Here is a 23,396-nt window from a genome sequence, read left to right on the forward strand (position 1 = left end):
GGGTGGGTCAAACATCTAATATGTGTCCAATGTAGTCTTAACAATCTGCCAAGAAGTTCTCTAGGGGGTATCACTCCATATGAAGTCCTTTTTGGGACCATAATATTAATATCGGATCGCGATTGTCAGACTTCATTGGTAGACCAGAAACCCTTTGATATCAAAGACCTGGCTGTTTTACAGGACTTAAATGAAATAAGAATGAAACAAAATAATGTGTTCCTGAAGCCAACAACCACTGAAGAAATTTGGGCCTTCTTGCAGACAACCAGTACCTGTCCTAGCAATCCACGGATCAAGAACATTATTACTGCCGCCCCTTGTTGGTAAAAAGGAGAACAAGTTTGTGTCCATCAACCTGGTCAAACCACATCATATGACTGATCATAAACAGTTGGCCAAGTGGACTCTGCCAATGTAGCAGATGCCCTAATCTGGCTACTATCCCAGAGGTTCAAACTGAGAGACTCATCACCTTTGAAGAATCTACAGTGCGAAAAGAAGGACTATGCAACAAAGCTATGTAGCTTGCTCCTCTTGAGACCCAAAGAACATTTCGCAAAGAAACGCCTGTCTACAATGAAGTAGCATCTGACTACACAATGTAACAAGTGATTGTGAGGTTCCAGAGATTTTAACAAATCCTCATGCAATCCCTACAATTGACAGACCTGCCTCTGGCTACTTCATTAACTTTGATACGTTTTACGAGGATCCCAGCAAACCTGAAATGACACCAGTAAAAAGAACTTTGAAAGAACAAGCAACAGACCTTTTTCATCACTTGGAAAATACTTATCTGCTTTTACCATTGATTGAACTTTGAATTGTGTTGGGTGTGCTTTTTCTTCTACTTTGGTTGACTCTGGTAATAAGTTTGGGAATGCTGATAAATGGAAGATATTTAAAAAGGACACAGCAAGTAAGATCATCAACTTACTCCTCAAACCATACAAATCATCTCATCATGAACAAAGAGACTTGTCATCAGTGAACATGACAGCCGTTCCTATACCAGGGGGTACAGCTTGGGACGGAACTGATTGTTACATTTTTGGCCCTGCGTAGCTGTTGAAGATTCCACACCAGTTCACGATTTCCTTGAATGACTTTGTTTCATCTATTACCTTTTTTGATGATTAGGACTTCAAGGCTGTTAATAATATGATGCCAGACTTAGAAATGTCTGCTGTATTTACACATCATGAATACTTAAAAGGTTCATCAGATTATGAACAAATGTATTGTTATAATCACAATGGTCATCATTTGTTTCACAAATCTGCAAACCCTAGAAATGTACTGATGTAAAACCAATGGGAACATAGTCATACCTAAGGGTAGCTCAAAAACATTTTTGGGAAAATTTCCATACTTTTCAGATTTTGATGTTTCAAATCCAGAATCATTTTACTTTAAAAATGTTAATAAGACAGGAATGAAAAGTATGTTGACAAATACCAAGCAAATTTATTCTGCAGCCTTTTATGCTCATCTGTCTTCACTAGGTTTCAACTTTTGGAAAGACAACATTGAGACAAAAACTGTCTGGGGCAGAAAAGATTGGTAGGTTCTGGGTATAGAAGCTTTATTTAAAGCTTGCATCATCCCTGAGCAAATTATGTTTTTAAATGACACTGTCCAACAGGCATCTTGTCTTGGGTTAGCCAAGATCAAAGACCTAAACAACCCTTCCATACCTACACCTGATAGCAATAAACCTTCAGGGGGGGAGGTTGACGTACGTACTATTTTGCATCACAACAGAAGAGATCCAGATTGGAAAAAATGATTAATCTGGCCAACAGACACAAACACCTGTCAAGATAGATTCTTGAATAAAACACGGGGGTTCACATTCACTAGGCCAGATCCCATATATTTTCAGGGACAGCATCCAGGAATAGTAACAACATACAGTGTAGGGAAACTGTGCCTTGAATGGCTGCATAGATCTACAATTAAGGATGTTAAACAACACATATCTCTACTTAAAGATGGCGCTGATCTGAGGGACTTCTTGCAAGGCCCCAATAAACTGCATCATAGATGTTTTATATATGCCGATATATATGCTTCTTATAATGAAGCAAGGAAGATTATGCAAGCAGAGATTGCAGAAAGAATATGAGAAATTGATAGTATTCATTTGAAAAAACTTTCTCTGTAGTTGACAATGGGTTAACAACTCTGTCATCCTGGATATATACTTTGGACAGCATAGTATCTTCTGCCATAAACATCATGGAACAGGACTTGGTAATGTTGCAACATGGTCAGTCGCAATTACGTTCTATCATGCTATTAGGCTGGATGTTACAAAACGTACTTTCAGGCTATGTGCCTTGGCGTTTAATCAATACTACGTCACTGTTTTCAGAATTCAATCTCACTGATAAACAGATCAAACTGGCACAGAGGGGAGCAGACCATATATTGCTGATCATTAAAAAACTGGAAAGATTGCCATTTACTATCGCTGAAAAGCCAGCCACAGAATGGATTATACACGGAACAATCACTCTGCCTTTTACAATTTTCCATTTTCAATATTGCCTAAAACACATACCAGCAGGCACATATGAAAAGTTGGGTAAAGACTACATCATGACATCCTGGGAATTACCATACACACACTGATGTTGGAGTGGGGGAAAATAAGTGTTTCTTAGTGGTAAAAATTGTGAAAACGCACTAAGTGGTTCTCTCCTTTATTAGGGTATTAATTTATACGGGCCTGCGATGGTTCCTCTAACAACTTATCCTGCCACCTGCAAGGTTCACCAGCTGCAGTGATTGATCCAATTTTTGGACAGCTTTCTAATGGAAGTTACCTCATGTTGAACAATCACAGCTGATGTGGCATGCTGCCAGGTTTACCCTATCTAGTAACTGTGTCAGCCAGGGTCACTTGTTGTATGCAAGTATTGTTTCCAAAAACCAAGACAGACCAGGAGTCATTATTATGGCCTTCACTGAACATCTCTTCCATATGAATTGATACTTTAAGCAGAATGAAAGCCATTCTTTTACAAAAAACTGCGCCACTGACCTCGGCCAAAGAGACCTCTGATCTGCAAGTCGCAAGGACTTCTGCAGAGATACATGCCCTCTTAACTACAGATTGCCCTATACATGTCTCTGAAATGTTAAGTCGTATCTTAAACATGTCTGATAGAGTGGTATTGTACATGTATTTAGGACAATTTTTGGGGGACTGTTAGCACCTTTTGAAGCAGTCCAAGGAATATTTCCAAACTTCGCGCACTCTGTGTTTGGTGGATTGCCTCTAACTTTGGGACTCGCTGCAGGGATATTATTTTTGCTCCTACTGCTTTGATATGTCAAGCCAATCCACAAGCGACACCCAGATCACCGTGGAGACAACTCTACTGCCAATGAAGTGTCGTGAGCGCATCGTCCACATTTTGGGACTACCTCGTCTAAGAGAATTGAATATCACATGGTTTCTGTCATTAAGACCAATTTGGCAAGATTGCATCTTAACTGTTCTAGGCTGCCTGCTATGCGGAGATACTTTGCTTGTACCAGTAATGACCCATGTACTGTGTTGTCCCCAGCGGCTACCAATTCTGATAACGGCATTCCTTGAGATCTCACAGACACAAACTGCTGACGGTGAGATACGAGAGAAAACAGGTACACAGGTACCATCCATTACGAACATTGCTAATGCGACCGATGCTGACGACGATGCGTCACATCTATGTGCGGTTGATCTTCTTAACAAGGTAATCCAACTCTCACCTACAATGGTAGACAAATTCTTTACAGGCTTAGAAGATTTGATGTTTTCTCCAAACAATAACACTGACTTTTGATTTGTCACAGTGTTCTGAGAGACTCTGAATTCGTCCTTCATTTTTTCAAAAAAAGTACTAACTTTGGAACTCTTTTTTTCTATGATTCTTATTTTTCCCGAATTTGTATTTTTCATTTGTTGGCACAAAAGTAATATGCTTAAAGTACAACTATTCATAGAGAACTAGAATTATTTGAAAACTTCCAGAGACATAGAAGTAGAAGTGATGCGGCTAGATGACTAGGAACATGGCGGCGGACTGACGTCGGTCGTGGGAGCTCCCGGCACAGCGAGGCATTAAGCTACAGAACTGAATGGAATAGCCCACAGAGATGCTCAATGAAGGAAACATCAGGTATACAAGACGCTATGGGGGTCATTAGGATGACGGGCAGACTTAGTCCGCCCGCCATATTATCGGTGAATGGGACCGCCTGCCATAAGGGCAGAGGTCCCGTGGGGGGTATTAGGATGTGCCCGCCACAGTGGCGGGCACATCCTGCATTTTTAGCATTGTGGCGGGCAGTGCTCTCAGCACCACCCGCCACAATGTTAAAAATGCATTAATGTACTTGCATAAACAAAGCGGCAGGCACCGCGCGGTGCCTGCTGCTTTGTTTATGCAAATGCAGGGGGGTACCACAGGTAACCCCGTGTGCACCCCCCACCTCTCCTTCACTCTGGGGGCCACAGGGGGCCCACAGAGTAAAGACCGCATGCCCGATGCCGCCAAGGCATCTAAATTAGCCCATACTAATATGGCTGTCGGTGTCTAATAGACACCGCCACCATATTAATCCTTTTCTGACCCGGCCGCATGGCGACCAGGGCCGAAAAGCGGCGGACGGTCTTTTCGTCCGCCGCGGTCCCCCCGACAAACTAATATGGTGGGGGGAATTTAGCTGTGGATGGTGGGTGGATTGCCCCGCCAGGCCGGAAGTGGATACCGCCCGCCATCCTAATGGGCCCCTAAGAGTCTTGAATGAAATATTGTTTGACCATCATTTTTTTTTTCTTTTTCCGCCACTGAGCTGGCGCAAAAGCCCTCTATGTCGCCGCATTACTGCATCACCGTATGGGGCAGGAGATAGCTGTTTATGTTGGCTTCGGGGGAGGCCAGTCTGAGTTGTGGCAAAGGATACGTGCCGCCGCTGCCCGGATCGGCTCCAGGGTCACGGGAGGCAGAGATAGAACAGTGCGTTGGCAGGCGGAAAAGCCTTATGAAGACTTTACAATCTAGGACACCTTCCCCGGTTTCACGGAGGATAGGGTAAGGCGAGTGTTCAGCGAGGGAGAGGGCTAGCTCATGGAAAAAGAGTCATCTCTTTTCCGCTTTGGTTTGTCTCATTGTCCTGCCGAGTGAGTTGCTGAAAATAAGGGGGAGAGTCATGAGGGTGTCACTGAGCCTGCATCGTTAAAGGAGCTCACTTCAGCAGTACCGCCAGGCTCGGTCAAAACTTATAACATTGCATCAAGTAAGGGAATGTCGCTCCCTCCCCCAAGGAACAGATCTCAATTACGCTCTCAGTTCGAGGCAAAGGACAGGGAAAAACATGCAGCGGAGGGGAAATTGCTGGAGAGGTACTCCCAGTTACTCCCAAAAGAAAGCTGGCAAAATTTGGGGGAAGTAAAAAGCAGAGGGAGACTAAGGCACTATGCCTTTCAGTTAAGACTACCCCTTCTATAAAATCCCACTTCAAAATAATGGAGCATGTGGCAACCTCTAAGGCAACCTCAAAAGGGGCTCAGTTAGGAGTACAGCAGTTCTCTCCCCCGCTTCAGCTGGAAAATCGCTATGCACCATTAATGCTAGACACTGGGTGAGAGAAAGAGCCTGTCAGGTCGGACCAGTAGATATACATAATAATGGGGATCCCGCGCCTGTGACAGACTCTCTCCCTAACACACCTTTAATGCTAGAGCAGGGCAGTGGCAGCGATAGCACCTTGGATGGGAGGAATGTAGTTAAATCCCTAGGGGCAGAAGGTGGTACAACCCAATTAGAGTCTATGCTATTAAGCCTTAGAGGAGATCTATTCTCCAAATTCGAAATTTCTCAGGCTAATCAGAGAGGGATCCATGAAAAATGTGAAATTCTAGAGGGAAAGCTAGATGACATAGTATTGCGAACTGGAATTCTGAAAACTGAAGTTAAGGCCCTCTCGGAAGCTGTATCAGGGCACACCAAAGACCTGGAGCAATTAACAGTACAAAATAAGACCCTACAAGAAGACCAAGAGAGGTTGGAGATGCAGGCAAGGCAAAATACTGGAAGGTGCCGAAAAAGGGGACATAAAGGCATTCATCTGTAAAATCCTCAGGGAAGGAATACTGAAGGACAGACTGGACATTGATCTGGGGCAAAGAGATTCAGAGAGTCCACAGTGACCCTTTCAAGTTGCACCCCGCTAAGAAAGCTCCTAGGAAAATTTTGATTAATTTCCATACCTACGCAGTAAAGGAATTGATACTAGGGAGAGCCTTAAAAGAATCTGCGCTCCATTATGATTCGGTTAACTATCAAATTAGATCTGATCTTGGTAAGAGGCAAAGGCAATGGGACCTTGGATCCAGAATACCGGATCTGAGAAGCCAGGGGGCCCAGGTCAAAATGAAATTCCCGGCACTCTTAAAAGGTATGTGGAAAAACAAGATGTATAACTTTAGCTCCCCAGAGAAAGTCAATGCTTTCCTGGTGCAAATGAAGAGGTAGTTTTCTTCATAGACCAGCTTAGATACTGAGATGCACAAAATTAGATAGGCAATAAGTTAATATAAAACTTAAACAAAAACTAAAAAGGCGGAGGGTTTGTGGTGGCAGGGAAAGAAAAAAAAGGAAGAAAAGTGTTAATAGAACAGGAGGGTCCCGAATAGGTGGTTTTTTTTTCACCGCCAAAGGAGGGAGGGATGGTGGGAGCACAGGGTGTGCGGAGCAAGTGGGAAAAAATTAAAAATGTAGTCCTCATACAAGTCCTAAAATTCTAGAGCTGTGAGGGAAGAGCCCAGGGAGGTGTAAAGATGAATAGGTTAAATAAGTTAAATTAATAACGCGGAACGTGAATGGTTTGAGGAGTAGGAGGAAGCTGACCCGAGTTATTGAATTTTTGAAGAATAGTGAGGCACATATCTGTTTTTTAGAAGAAACCCATTTAGAGGCTCAGGAGTGTAAACAGGGCTTTGGTAAGGTCAGATGGATTCAGGAGGTGTTTTGCTCAGGCCAAAGAGGAAGCACTATGGGAGTAGCTGTGATCTTTAGAAGCAATGCAGGTATAAATGTAGTAAAGCAAGAAATAGATCAGTCAGGGAGATGGTTGGTGGCCACTTTGGCAGTTTGGGGGACACCCCTGGTTTGCGTAGCATATTACGGGCCGAATGAAGATAATCCAGGGGCCCTCCTAAACCTTGAGGTTACTCTGCTAAATACCACTGCACCAATTATAATCGGGGGGATTTCAACTTAGTTTTAAACAAGGAGATTGATCGCACCTCAAAAGCGAAATATAACAGCCCACCAAAAACGTTAGCAGCTTTAAAGAATCTGATCAAATATTTTAACCTGTTGAATATGTGGAGATGTAAGAATAGGGAATCTAGGGATTTTAATTTTTACTGTAAGAAATATAAGTATCACTCAAGAATTGATTACTTTTTGGTAGATCAGTTGCTGCTTTCAGAAGTTGAGGTAATAAATCACATCCCTGCTTAACTATCAGATCAATTAGCAGTAGCTATGACCATGGCGCTTAAGCAAAGAGAGTTACAAAGTAGGTGAACTTTGGATAGGACACTGTTATTGGATGGAGGAGTGATGCTAGAGATAGGAGATAACACGGATGAGTACTTTAAGATTAACAGTGGCACCGCAGAAGATGAGATAGTCTGGGAGGCCTTTAAAGCTTATATAAGGGGGATACTTAGTTCCATAATGATAAAAAGAAGGAAAGTTCTGAAAAAGGAAGAAGCAGATAGGATAAGCAAAATAAAGGAAAAAGAAATAGAATTACAGAAAGCATCACTGGCCACAGCTAGAACAGTACCGCACCTGGAGAAAGAGCTGGAGAGTTTACAGACTGAATTTCAAGCTAATTTTGATAAGAAGCTTATGGATAAGTGGAAAGCTAGTAAGCTTTGGTATTTTGCTAAGGAGAGAAATGTAACTCTCTATTAGCTTGGAAAGTGAAGACAGACAGGGCAAGAAACTCAATTAAGAATTTAATCCTAAGAGGGTCAGGAGTAATAACACATGAGGACGATAACATTCGAGAGGAGGCCAGAACTTTTATGAATGACCTGTATAAGGAGGATATGATACCAGGGCAAGAGGTAGCTCAGGAATGGTTAAAGCTAATAACACCCCCCTAATTGACAGAAGAATATAGGGTATTCCTGCACGCCAGGATTACTGAAGAAGAGGTTAGGATACAATGCAGAAAAATGGCCAGGGGAAAAGCCGCAAGCCTCGATGGGCTCCCAATCGACCTATACCTAGGTATTTTGGAAAAGGTAGTGCCAATTTTAAAAAATGTGTTCGATAAAATTTATATTGAGGGAGAATGCACTCCTGGTTCACGGGCAGAAGCGACAGTGACTTTGATTTTAAAACCTAACAAGGACCCACAGAAGATTGAGTCTTATAGACCAATATCTTACACGGATCATGAGATCTTTGCACATATGATGGCAGCAAGGGTGGCAAAGGTTATTAAGGCAGTAGTTCTCTCAGATCAGAGAGGGTTCATACCAGGGAGGCAGTTAAATGAGCTAACCTTTCAGGTAATGGGTGCCATAGATATGGCTGAAGTTAAGAAAGCCCCTCTAATGATAGTAGCAAATGATGCTGCAAAGCATTCAACCAGGTCAATTGGGTATATCTGTGGGAGACATTAAAAAGCTTTGGTTTCCCTAAGAATTTTGTTCAGGCGGTAAGGTGCTTATATTCTAACCCTAAAGCAAAGGTTTTGGTGAATGGGGCCCTGACAGATTGGTTCAATATCTCAAGAGGCACTATGCAGGGGTGCCCCTTGTCACCGGTATTATTTAACTTGTACATTGAGCCTTTTGTTAGTTGGCTTAAGACAGACCATAACATTCACCCCTTTAAAATGGGAGAGTTAGAGCTAAAACGTGCTCTTTATGCAGACAACTTGCTCCTATATACATCCAATCCAGCAGAGGCAATACCTAGATTGTTTGAGAAAGCTCAAAAGTTCTGTGAAGTTTCAGGGTATTCAATTAATAAGGAAAAAACTTAAATAAGGGAATAGAATCTCAAGTTATTAGGAGTCAGGGTGCAAAGAGTCAAATGAGGTACCTAGGGGTTCAGCTATCTCAGAATTTGGAGGATATTCCCAAAGTCAACTGGAGGAGGGTTTCAAAAGAGGTTGCCAGCCTACTAACACAATGGGCACATCTCCCCTTGAAAATCTATGGGAGGGTCAATCTTGTCAAAATGATTATCTTGCCCAAAAATTGCCTATCTATATAACTCAGTTCCATTGCTTTTTTTGGGAGGGAAGATATAGCTAGGTTACAAAGTAAAATAGGTACGTTCATCTGGGCCTCGAAAAATCCTAGGATGGCATGGAAATATCTAAGAAGAGGTCTTACAGTGGGGGGGCTAGCATTACCAGACCTACTCACCTACTGTTATGCTTTCCATTTTAAAAATGTTAGGATGTTTGCTAATAAAACGGATTCCTCATCATTGGGCCTATTGTTTGAGGCAATGTTAAAAGAGGTGGAGCGAGGGCAGGATTACTTTCTATATAAGTACGGAGACCCGGAGTTCTATAAAAAAGTTAGGCTAAAGATACTGGGAACTGCCTTAAAGAATTAGATGTACATCAGAAAAAAATTGAATATACCATACTATGCAGTGCAGGCTACAGTTTGGGATTCCCCTGGCACTCCGGAGTGTCCACAGGATCAATTGTGTCAGCCTCTAAAAACGGGAGGTGTAAGGTGTTGGGGTGATCTTCAAGTAGACTCTAAGCTAATAAGTTGGGAGATGCTTAGTAGGTTAACTGGAGGAAAATTGAGAAGGTTTAAGTTTTATCAGTTATCTTCCTGGTGGGCGACGCAGAACTGGTATAAGGAAGAGGCAAACTGGAAAGCAGATCTAATTACTACAACAGACACTTGGAAAAAATAAGTCTCTTTTTGGTACTGGGCACTCCTAGATGTTGATGACGATGGAGAGTCTGAAGTCATAAGACTGTAGGACGAAAAATACAGAGAAAGCGACACTGATGTGTATAAAATATGGTCTGATTCTTTTCTTATGTTGCAGGCCATAGTAAAACCAGCCGCACTTAGGAACCACCTGTATACCACCTAGAGAGTATACTGGTCCCCAAAGAAGTTATCTAAGGCTACAGAGAATGCATATAGTTGTCCAAGGTACAGGTTTCCTGCAGCCGATGACATTCACATGTTCATGGGATGCTCAAGAATTAAATCTTACTGGATGGAGTTATGTGATTTTCTGGAATCTGTGTTGCATAGACCAATAGAAGTAAGTTTCAGTATGATCTTTTTCGGCTTATCGAACGACTACTGATTGAATTCATCTGTATCCAACTTTATGTTCTATGTGGTAATCCTTACAAAGAGGAAAATCTTAGGGCGTGGAAATCAGACACTCCCCCGATTTTCACCGAATGCTTGAAGAACATTATTTATACCCATGAATCAGATATGGCTTGCGGTCAAAAAAGCATAGGCAAGATCTGGGATGCTTTGTTAAAATAGAGGGAGCATGAGAGTAAGTGCATCCTATGATTAAGCCAATGTACCGTCGGCCCTGGCCTCCCAAGGAACACCTCGGTGCCCCACGATATGTGAACAGGAGCAGTGAGAGAAGGAACCAGTATTATCTTGGAGGGAAAGCTGCTTTCTTTCTCTCCTTGCCGCTTCCAAGGGCTGGTAAAGGATGGCATGGAGTGACTGGTGGAATCCCATCATGAGTTCTTGGCAGTATGAGGACAAAACAAAAAAAATACTTCCAGAGACAATATTTGACCTTGTCCACATATACAAACAGTTATATGTATTCTGACATGAAATGGTTTCGGCACCTTTTTCTTTTCTGTATTTACGAGCCATTTCATAAATGTATTTTCATAATTCATTCAGATAGCATTTTGAATATGTCACCTATATGCTTTGAATGAACCATTGCTTTGAAGGCCAACAGCACAAATGCTCTTTTCATCTACAACCAGTACCAATGCATTTTTATGTATTTTGGGGTTTTAACACATCATGTTTAGATATGTTTAAAGTGTTTAGAACTTAGTAGAAGTCTTACTTACCAAAGTGGATTGGGTGTTGTATGACTTTTTAGATTTTGAATGGATTTTCCCAATTCATGTCCTTATATAGATACAATTCACGTTGCCCTTATATAGGTATAGAAATCAAGCCCTTATTTAGGCATAGCCCATGCAACCCAAATGCAGACATGGCTACTTCCATCCGTTTACCAAACGTCACAACGATTTCTTGGAAAACCAGCTTAAGCCGTTAGAAACTTCCCCTTGCTTGAATATTGATTTCTCCAAGAACTCAGTTAATTTTACAATGAACATCTATTCCTTAGAGGTTCATTCATGACATTCATTTGCCCAACTTTACAACAAACATGGCATTCCTAAACACCTTCAAGGTATAACTTTACCTTCACTATGCTATGGCAAAGCATGGTGGTTCGGAGCAGTTCGACAACCTACTTGCCAGACGCAGCTTGCTACAGCAAGTGCCGAAGGAAGCCGACTATCCAGCTGACGCACTGATCAGGAAGTTGCCCTCCTTTGCTGAGAAATCCAGCGACAGAGTTTCTTACTCCACTTGCGAAGTGTTGGAAAATCGAGTCCCGAGACAGAGATACCAGATCTCCTTCATTCTAAGGTATGGAGCTGATTAGAACCTAGAGAAACCTTTGATAGATTCTTGGCAAAACTAAACCAATGCAAAAGACCATACCTACGTCTTTTCTCATACTAGACTTAGGATAGGTATATTGGGGTAGGCGTATTTTAGAAGCACCAGTTGAGTATTTTAGCCTGTGTTATTTATGTATGTATTTTTATATGGCTTAGAAACCATACAAAGCTCTTACAGTATTATTTTATAATACTATTCTCGTTGTACGCATTAGACTTTGCATTCTGTCTAATGACTGTAGCAGTTCACCTCTCTTGCACGAGAAAGAAGACTGTTTAATAAACTTTTATTGAAAACGCCTGCCTCACTATTTCTCTGCAACTCTGTAGAAACGAAGCATGCACGATTGACTGAATAAAAAAGTTATCTATTGTTTCCATGACTCTGAGAGATATGTTCTTATTCTTGTGGAAACAAAGTTTCATTTTTATGCGGTTGTCAGAAACAAATCCACTCCGGCTCCCCCACCGATCCCTGCCCACACCACATCTTCAACAAAGCCGACTCCACCATCGCACCCCTACTCCGGAACATCATCAACAGCTCCTTCGCATCTGTCACCTTCCCAGAGAGCTGGAAACATGCCAAACTGAGCGCCGTTCTCAAGAAACCCACATGGAACTGAAGAACTTCCGCCCCATCTCGCTCATCCCCTTCCCAGCCAAAGTCATCGAGAAGACCGTCAACAGACAACTCTCCGTCTTGCTCGAGACCAACGGTTCCCTCGACCCCTCACAGTCCGGCTTCCGAGAAAACCACAGCACCGAGACCGCCCTCATCGCAGCCACCAACGACATCAGGTCCCAGCTCGACAACGGGGAAACGGCTGCCCTCATCCTCCTGGACCTCTCAGCAGCCTTCGACACTGTATGCCACCGCACCCTGATACAGCGCCTCAGCAACACCGGAATCCAAGGAGCGGCCCTGGAGTTGATCACCTCGTTCCTCGCCGGAAGAACCCAGAGAGTCCGCCTCCCCCATTCCGATCTGCGGCCACCGAAGTCATCTGCAGCGTCCCGTAAGGATCCTCACTCAGCCCCAACCTCTTCAACGTCTACATGAGCCCCCGCGCAGCCATCGCCCGCCAACACAACCTCAACATCATCTCCTATGCCGACGACACCCAACTGATTCTCTCCCTCACCAACGACTCCGCCACCGCCAAAGCCAACCTCCAGGAAGGAATGAAAGACGTCGCGGAATGAATGAAGATCAGCTGTCTGAAACTGAACTCAGACACGACGGAAGTCCTCATCCTAGGACCATCCCCTTCCGCCTGGGATGACTCCTGGTGGCCCCCTGCCCTGGGCAGCGCCCACAAACCAACGGACCATGCATGCACAACCTGGGCGTCATCCTGGACTCCTCCCTCACAATGACCAAGCAAGTGAACGCAGTCTCATCATCCTGCTTCAACACCCTGCGCATGCTCCGAAAGATCTTCCGGTGGATCCCCACCGAAACCAGGAAGACGGTCACCCAGGCCCTCATCATAAGCCGTCTGGACTACGGAAACACCCTCTACGCTGGAACCACAGCCACACTCCAGAAAAGACTCCAGTGCATTCAGAACGCCTCAGCACGACTCATCCTGGACGTCCCGCACCGCAGCCACATCTCTGCCCACCTGAAAGACCTGCACTGGCTCCCCGTGAACAAGAGGATCACGTTCAGACTCCTCACCCACGCACACAAGGCTCTCCATAACATGGGCCGAAGTACCTCAATAGTCGCCTAACTTTCTACACACCCACCCGCCAGCTCCAATCCGCCAGCCTCACCCTCGCCTCCGTCCCAAGAATGCAGAAATCCACAGTCGGAGGAAGATCCTTCCCCTACCTGGCAGCCAAGACATGGAACTCCCTCCCCACTCACCAACGGCTGACCCGGGATCACCTCTCCTTCAGGAAACAACTCAAGACCTGGCTGTTAGAGCAGTAGCGACCCCCCCCTCAGCGCCTTGAGACCCCTACGGGTGAGTAGTGCGTTATACAAATTTTTGTGATTGATTGATTGATTGTGTATTCGAGAAAGTTTCTAGTGACCGCTGAGCTAGCTGGCACTCACTATTATGTTTAGTATATTCAATAGAGACCTATTGACTAAAGTCCAACGTAAAATCTATAGGATATATTATTCTAATGTGCAGAGCCCATTGGGAATATAGGAACTACACTACGGACGGATCAGTTTGATTCAGCGGTCCACTGGAATAGAGTTAAAAAGAAGACTAGGGGTTTTAATCAATTATACCCTGATAGGTGGTCAACATGTTCCTGCCATATATGATCTCAATGGGATTCTGGGGCATTCATCTGGACCTAGAAAAATAGTCACTCTTTGCAAAGTTATAATAATAAATGAAAATATACTGGCAACCAAGGTACCAAAGCGGCCAAGCTAACTATGACCTGTGTATATACTGGGTCCACCGTCTTTCTGAAAAGAACGGTGAGAGGAGTACAGTGGACATATGTCATCATGGCACGTTAAGGGATCTCAAATGGCAACTCAACTTTATCAGTGCATGGTGTCCATTCAAGCTATTAAACCGTTTTAGTGATCCGGTGAGTATCACAACTTTATGTACTAACCCATGGCTCTACTACATAAAATGTTTCACCTAATGAGGGGAATAGTGATGTCCACTCTCAAACCACTGGGTACGTCTTCAAGCGGCCAACTCAAATTTAAAAATGATACAGAACTATGGGGAAATTACATATCAGGAGATGTATAGCATGTGAATTTGACAGTGCACATTTGAAATGCAGTGTTACCGTTGGCATGAAAAACAAGCATTTGCAATGCAACGGTCTCGCCTTTGGGACCTTATAAGTATTTAGCTATGCACCATATTATCCATGGGACCACCTGCACTCACTTTTTAGTTAAAGCCCATTGCTATCAAATACCCCATCTTGTTAAGCCCTAACTCCGGCCGTCAGGCCAACAACCTATTGCTTACTTTTGCTACTATTGTTCACCTCACCCAGCATATCCCACAAAACATTAGGCCAACTGTCTCTCCTGCTGAAGTCACTTCCCTACCACCATCACCACTTACTAATCCCACAGTGCAGTGATAATATTTCACATGTTTGGTGCACTTCTGTGTTAGTCTTGGCAGGACAGTACTATGAAAGTACAGGGACACCTGTAAAGGTATAAATATACCCATTAACCCTCAGATTCTAGGAATGTTTGTTTTCTTGCAACTTTAAGGGTTGATTTTGATTCGGTAAAATGCCCTCCAAATAGCTGTACGGAGTTTTTTCCTGTACAAATCGTATGTAGAACCGTACCCGTACGTACGAAGTAGTATGATGTGTACCCTCAGCAGTTTTCCATATGAATCGTACCGAAGACCGTACAACTCACAAATCCATACGAATCGCATTCGGAACGCGCAGTACGCGATGTCCGTATGGATCGATGCTGCATTTTCGGACCCAGCAAGTACAAATCGTATCGACAACACTCAGTATGACCCTTTTTTCTACAGGAGCTTAAAATGCAGTAAAAGCAGATTTCGCCTCAAAATGCGTACGAAACAGACCCACCTCATGATTGCAGGGGTACGGGGCATCTGGGTACGGTGCGTACACCCCTGGATTTCACGGGTACGGTGCGTATGTTCCCGTGCGTACACCCCATGTTTGTAGGTGTGTAGACCATAGGGGTACAGTTCGTACACCCCAAGGTCAAAGGTGTACGGTGTATACACCCCGTGCATACACCCCTTGATTTTAGGGGTACGTTGCGCATATGATAGTGTTGCCCTCCGTACGAATTGCTCATAAGCGACGTTTATCGTACGAATCGCGTCCTGATTCCCTGGTCTGGATCATACTTGTCGGGTCGTAGGGCATTTTTATGAATCGTACGGTTCACTGTGCTGGTCAATGTCGTACGGATTTACCCTTCATTTCATACGGTTCGCAATGATTCGGACATATTTTCTCGCAACGGATCGTACTACGCAATTCGGCCAGATCCGTACGATTCATACGGAAACGGCTACAAATACGAATCGTCATACGGATTTGTTTCCCGAATTGGAATCGACCCCTTAGTGTACACAATTTTTGTCACCCACCCCCTTCAATTTATTGAGCATAATAATGACTAATAATTTGCCTTTGATTATGTTATAACTTGTTGTACAAATGCATCTGACAGAATCAACATATCCTAAATGTTAAGTGTGTAAAGGGCTTGGGGCAAACATATACACTTCAAAGAATATTAGAGAACCATGTCAAGTAAAGCGTTTTACAGTTCATGCCTGTTAAGTTAAATACTGTTTTGAGTGCTTTCTTCTGACTTCAGGAGGAGGCAGTGCTTTAGTAACTGCAAGAATGACACTTGCTGTGTGTTTGGAATTACGCCTTCGCCCGTTAAAAGGGTTTAAGTAGGTAGAGTCGGAGGGGTGGTGCTTTATTTTTAAAAAAATGTGAACCATGTGTAGATTTTCACATGCGTTCAAAGAGTTCAGGTCAATTTGCCTCAGCCCGAGATTCCTTTCTGTTTACTCCTCACATCGTCCCCACTGATAAAAGTGAAATTCTTTTCCTGTCACTTGTGCACGATTAACATTGAAGCAGGTGCTCTTGCCCTTACAGCGACTGAGGGAATTAAACAAGTGCTGCAGCTGCAAAAATGATTTATCTTGTTAAACAGACGTGATTCAGTTCCATAAAGGTAGACTGGAATGGGAATTTTGATTATCCCTTAATCCTTCCCTTATGCCTTAAACAACCTCGAGAATTGTTATGGGTACCCGACACAAACCTCAAAAAACCAATAAAACATAATTGTTGAGAATGGTTATGCTTCATTTCATTCGCCGCATGTCTCCTGGGTAACCTGATGTACAAACACTCCAGACGTAAGTTGTAGATTTTTGTCTCATGACACTACAACTGCGCTCAAACGTGCCTCTGAGCAGGAGAACATTAAAACAATGAATGCAAGGCAAGAGAGTGGGTTAAGGGAACTGATGGCAGGGCCCCGTTGCAAGTGTCTGCTTAAATCATATGCAAAAACATCTGGGCAAATACTGCTAGCATTCAGCATTAGTTTGGGTTTTGTGCCGGATTGCAAGATTTGCCCTGTGCAGTAACCAATATACAATAAAAACGATATTTTACTACCAACAGTTTTGATCTTACTGCACTCTTCTGCAACTGCAATTTGGTCCATGGAGGTAATAGTGCGTGCTTAAACCAGGGTCTGAGCGCAATGTGTGACCCAAGAACAATCCTGCACCAATTTAGAAAAACACAGCAACATTGACTAAACTATGTAACACCAAAATGACAAAAATACAATCAGTAGAATCAGAGACATGCACTTTAAAAAATGTATCATAAGTATAGCACCTAAAACCACAAATCATCACTCGCAGTAATCTGGTAGTACAAGACCAGTTGAAAGTCACTATGTCAGGCTGACTGCAAGGGAGCAAGCAATGGAACTCACTCCAACAGAGGCCAGCAGGGCTCAGGCAAGCTCAGTTGCAGCCCAGTTACAAGTCCAGTTGCAGCAGGTCAGCTGGGCAGTTTCAGAGAGGCCTCAGGAGCTTGTTGTGTCCCTATATCTCAGAACTAGAGGTCAGTCAGCTCAACCTTGGAGTCACTTCACCCTGGGATGAAGGGTGCAGGTCCAATCCTCCTTTTCAGACAGCATGGCATTCCTCAAGCAGCAGGGTAAGTCCTCTGCCAGCAGGGCAGTCCTTCTTCATTAGTATCAACAGGTCCAGGAGTGTACTAAAGAGTGGGTCTAAGTCTCACTTTTATACTTGTTACCCCCTTTGAAATAGGAGAAGCTTCAGGAGTTTTTCACTTTAAGAAATGTTTGGAATATTCTTCCTCCCTGCCTTTTGACCAATTCTGTCTGGAACAATGGGCTGTTGTGAAGTTCTTGGTGGATGTCCAGCCCAGTGCATTTGAATTACAAGTGTTAAAGGTGACAGTGCCACCCACCATCAAGTCAGAACGGCCCATCTTGCCAACACCCAGACCCTCAATTGTGATACTGCCTGGGATGAATACACAAAGGCCAACTGCCAAAAACACCTAGTCATATGACCAGGCTACAGTCTTCAGGTACCAAATGGTTAGGACATGTAAACAAAGCGAACTATAATGACCTAGGACATTACAAGGTGCACAATTTCATGCTTTGTGTGCTCCTGGAAATAGCAGGGTTATCACCAAGTTTTTTAACTGTTGTTTGGTGCTGCAGTAAGTGCAGCTGTGGCTGAACAACTTATAAAAAAAAGGTATGCCTCCTGACTCATTAAATCCGCAAACCCAAGAGAACGTACTATTTTTTTTATATCACTTTGAGCTGGAGGTCTATGATCTTCAGCAGGAGTGCAATGCCCTCTTGTGGTTGTTTGATTGTTGCATGTTGTGAACTAAAACATTTGGAGAGTATGATCATACATCTGCTTTGCATATATTGATATGCGCATCCCTTAACTAAAGCCAATAGGTCAATTTTTCATGTTTTGGTGTTAAAGTCTGAGTCTGGTGTAGGCTGTTCACAGGGGGTTGGACACAAGACCTGGCTGCAGGCCAGGCTGTGTGGCACAACCTAAACTGCGCATGTCTGAAGGTCATGTGCAGTATAAGTTTGTCATTGCCTAAGATAATTTTATATTACTTTATATTAAAAACACCCTAGAAATTCACTGAAAAAAATCATATAATAAAGTGATTTTGCATTACAAAAAACCCTTAGAAACTTACTGAGAGAAACAAGGGTTAAAGTGATGTTATAGTTCAGTAAAAATGTCAGTTTAAACATACAGTTTTAAACATACAAAACCACTGCCATGCACTGCTAATTATCCCTCAAATTAATTCACTTATGACCTGTTTTATGACATCATTGATAATATCCCTGCAACATTTGTAATGACAGCACTGATGAAAAAACTGTGGATGGCGGAGGCGCAAGTTATAGTTACCCTAGGGCACGAGTTATAGTTACTTGAGGTAACAATGACTGATGCATTTTAGTATTTTTTTTGCTTAAAATGCTATGATTCAACTGACATTTTTCACCTCACTATAATCTTTGTATATTACATACACACACACACACACATATATCTCTCTCTACAAAAGCAAACTGCTTGCTCCCCCATTCTGTCCCCAACATCGGTAGCACATTAAAATTGGCGAGATGCCGATCATATGTCAAAGCTCTTCTCATCCACTGGTTGGTTGAGGAAATGCGCACTCAGGGTTCACTGTCAAAATATTGATGTAAAAAATATAGAAGTAAAAAAATATCGATGAAAAAACATAGACTGCAACAATATCAACTCCCTATATTTAAACAGGTAAGTACAAAAATATCCCCAACAAACATTGATGTAAAAAATATAGTTGTACAAAATATTGAAATATGTATAACATTTTAAATATTAAATATTAAACATGTTAGATAATACAAATAATATTAAAAAATAAAGTAGATTTAATATTAATTAAAAAATATAGAATATATAAAAATAATTTAAAAAAAGTTAAACACACATACATAACCATTCATATATATTAACTTTAAAATAACGAATAAACTATTTAATTATTTTATCATTTTAAAATCATATAAAAATATACAAATATATATATATATATATATATATATGTGTACCAATAACATAAAATCTAATTAAAACACACATTCAGTTATAAATTAAAACATGAAACTATTTCAAAATCTTCAAACTTACATTTCCCACTACAGTGAGTGCAAACGTTGTGAAAGTGTTAGATAGCGGATGGGTAAAAATTACTATTCCCACTCCAGTGTGTGTAACAGTAGGGAAAGTGTTGGATAGCGGAGGGGTTAAAATTACTATTCATACTCCAGTAAATACAACAGTATGGAAAGTGCTGGATAGCTGAGGGGTAAACATTTGTATTCGCACTCCAGAGAGTGCAACAGTAGGGAAAGTGTTAGAATGCAGAGGAGTAACAATTAATATTTTCACTCCAGTCAGCTCTAAATTAAAAACAAACAGTTTTAACAACAACAAAAATATTGAAAGTACACAATAAATGACAAAATATTCAAATATTTTAGAAATTAAAATACAAAAAAATGTAATATTAAATAATATAAAAAACGTATTGTAATGTTAAATCAATATGACAAATACCTACAAATATTATATTAAATAAAAAAAATCCAAACAGATAATTAATTGTAATTAGAAATTATTTGGAAACAAAATAATTAAATATTACATATATTTTTTTTTCCTACCCTATAACACCACACAATCCACAACCCATATCTAACTTTTACTTTTTTAATTAAGGAAATACTATTATTTGAAAAATGAATTAAAACTCAAACAATTATTTAACTTCCACACTTTACCCCAATATGCCCCAAAACCCACAGCTACAATTAAACCGTAAAAAAATTAATAACAGTTAAAACGTATGTTCAATAAAAAATAATAGTATTTAACAAATTATTATAAAGTAAGTAAAATTAATTTACTTCCCACACGCTACCCCTAAAACAATAAAACCCACGCACAACAACTATAAACAAATACCCTAATTAATTATAAATTAATTAATTAATATTAATTATCAACTCTTTTGTAATTGATTACAATTAAATTACTTCACAACCTTTACCCTTATGAACCCCACAACCCACACCTAAAATTAATTACACAAATTCCTTATTTAATTTACACTTAAATAATTAATATTAAATAACAGTTAAATATTAATTCATTAAAAATAAATTACTTCCCACCATTTACCCCACACACCCCACACCAAAAAGAAAATCTCACAATTACCATAATTAATTATCAATAAATTAGTTCATATAAATTAGCAACTAAATATTAATTAATTAAACATGAATTACTTCCCACCTTTTACCTCTATAAACCCCACAACCCGCACCTAAAATTAATCACACAATTTATATAATTAATTTTCGATCAATTAATATAAATTAACTAATTATTAATGAATCCCCCAAAAATATAACTTCCCACTCTTTAACCCTATAAACCCCACAACATAAACCCCACAACATGCACCTAAACAAAAAATTCACAATTACTATAATTAGCAATTTGTTAATTAATAATAATTAACAACCAATTATGATTCAATTACAAATATATTACTTCCCACAAGTAACACTAAAAAATCTAAATTAAATAAATACAAAATAATCAATAATTTATTATATTTAAATTACTTTCCACCCTATTCTCCTATAAACTTACAACTTGCTACAGAACTAAAAAATGCAAAATGTAATTAAGATAAAAATGCTAACTGCTAAAAAGGTAACACATATATTTAAAAATATAAACAATATGGGCTCGATTCCGATCCGGTAAAAAAAATCCCCCGTACGAATCGTATCCGGAGCCGTTTCCGTACGACTCGTAAACACACCGTACGACCCGGCGAGGGGTGTTTACTGTATGTACTCTGCGTCCTACTACTAAGTTTAATATGCCTCTAGTGGGCTTACAGAAATATATGGGCCCTTCAGGGTCAAAACATTTGTCCATATCATGGTATGTATTCTGCATCTTGTCATGTATGTCCTTGTAATCCATTGTGCTCTAAGTGGGTAAGGACTAACCAACCTTTACAACACCTGTCACTGGTCATATCAACATGCATTTAACATTTGAAATATCAAGTAGAAAAAAATAATTAACATGGGGGTGATTACGATGGTGGACGGACTTCAGTCTATATGCCATTGTATCGATTTTAGGCGGCAGTCCCGCACATGACATTACAATGCATTGTGCATGTTTACCATTGCGGCAGTTGCTGCTGCCTGCTGCACCTGCTGTAATGGTAAAAATGCATGTTGCTCATTTTCCTGCACTATGGGGCAGGCACCTGCCACCTGGTGCAGGGAACTGTAGTGGGGCACCTTTGGGGCCCCCCCAAAGTGCTCATACAATTAGCCTCTGCACAAGGGGGGCCCGCAATGGTCCCCCAAAGTCAATCCCCACCAATCTTTCCATGGCGAAGGAAATGCCATGGAAAGGCTAGCCGGATGCAGCATCCTAATGTGGCAGATGGTGCCTGCTAGGAACCACCATTTTAGGGATTCAAAGCGGGTCAGACAGGCAATCGTAACAATTGCCTCTGTTGGACCCGTGGCGGACGAGCTTTTCCCCTACCACTAAATCTCCTGCCATCCCTATCTGGTGGGCAGGCAATGGCCCTACAATGGCAGTAAACCCACCACCGTCAGCCTGCTGGTAGTAGTCAGGCCCATAGTCTCTAATGTTTACGTAATAAGTGAGTCTTGACTCGCATTCCGTGAGGTGTTTGGTTCTATGGATGGAAAAAAGAAAAGTGTAGGAGGAATATATGATGAAGCATTACAACGACTTGCTGTAGGGGCACTGGAGTTTGGAATAGTGTAATTTACTATTCCAACTCCAGTCTGTGCAACAGTGGGGAAGGTGTTGGATTGCAAATACAACACCTAAAGCCCCCTACAGCAAGTCGTTGTAATGATTTGCATTTTAATGGTAAGCGTGGTAACAACGCAGTCGTTCTACTGACAGCGTTGTAATGGTACCCCATTGTACCAACAGCATTGTAAATGCTGTTTTATTGGTAGGAGAAGCAAACTTAGCTGACCGTGAGACCCTTGGCCTTCATCTCCAAGTCCCCTTCCTCTTCTTCCTAACAAATAGTGAGTGAAAGAACACTGATTAAAAACAGACCTTAGTCCAAAGTTAAGGAGAATAACAACATAAGGACATTCTGCAATGACTGTTACAAGAATTCTATTTGGATCCTAAGTTCTTCTTCCACAATAAGCGCCCCCTGGAGTCTTGGTTTCTAAGGCCAATATGTGTTTGGATGATCTTCTAAGGGTGAGTGCTTGATTGCCCCCCCAGACTCAATTTCCACCTGCTCAATGGCATAGTAAATCATCATGTTTCTATTGCTGGAGTGGAATTCTGCGAACTGACCTGGTACCCGATAGTGTCTATCTACATTATCTACTGCCCTCATGTGCTCGAGAACCCTTTTTCAATGGGATAGATCAGGCTCCCTATATATCTTAGTGCACAAAGAGACTGAATGATGTAGATCACAAAGCTAGGGTTACATGTAAGAGACTTTAATTTCCTTTTGTCCATGACCATATAGGACAGAGTACTCCTTCACATTTGCCTTGTTTTTACAGGCTTTACAATTTTTGCAAGGAAATACACTTTTCACATTATTTGAAGTTTGTGCTGGAATATCCCATTATTCACTTTGCAACAATTGATCTCACACTCACTCACACACTCGCTCTCAAAGGTTACAAGTTACACTTAGGAAATAACATTAGCAACCATAGAAATCCACAGAAAAAACAAATTTTACAGCAATGTTACAGTTAGGAAATAGAATAAAAAATACCTTTGAAATTCACATAAAAAACAAAGGTTAGAGGGATGTTAAGATCAGACTTCACTCATACAAAACCATAGAAATTCATCAGTTATAGTTACCTTAGCTAACTAGCTGTCACCATGTCAGATATGAGGAATGAGTTTTGGGAAGGTCGGTCATGAAACTCAGAACAATACTCT

The sequence above is a fragment of the Lissotriton vulgaris genome, chromosome 6 (assembly GCF_964263255.1).
Source record: "Lissotriton vulgaris chromosome 6, aLisVul1.2, whole genome shotgun sequence".
Taxonomy (NCBI): Eukaryota; Metazoa; Chordata; class Amphibia; order Caudata; family Salamandridae; genus Lissotriton; species Lissotriton vulgaris.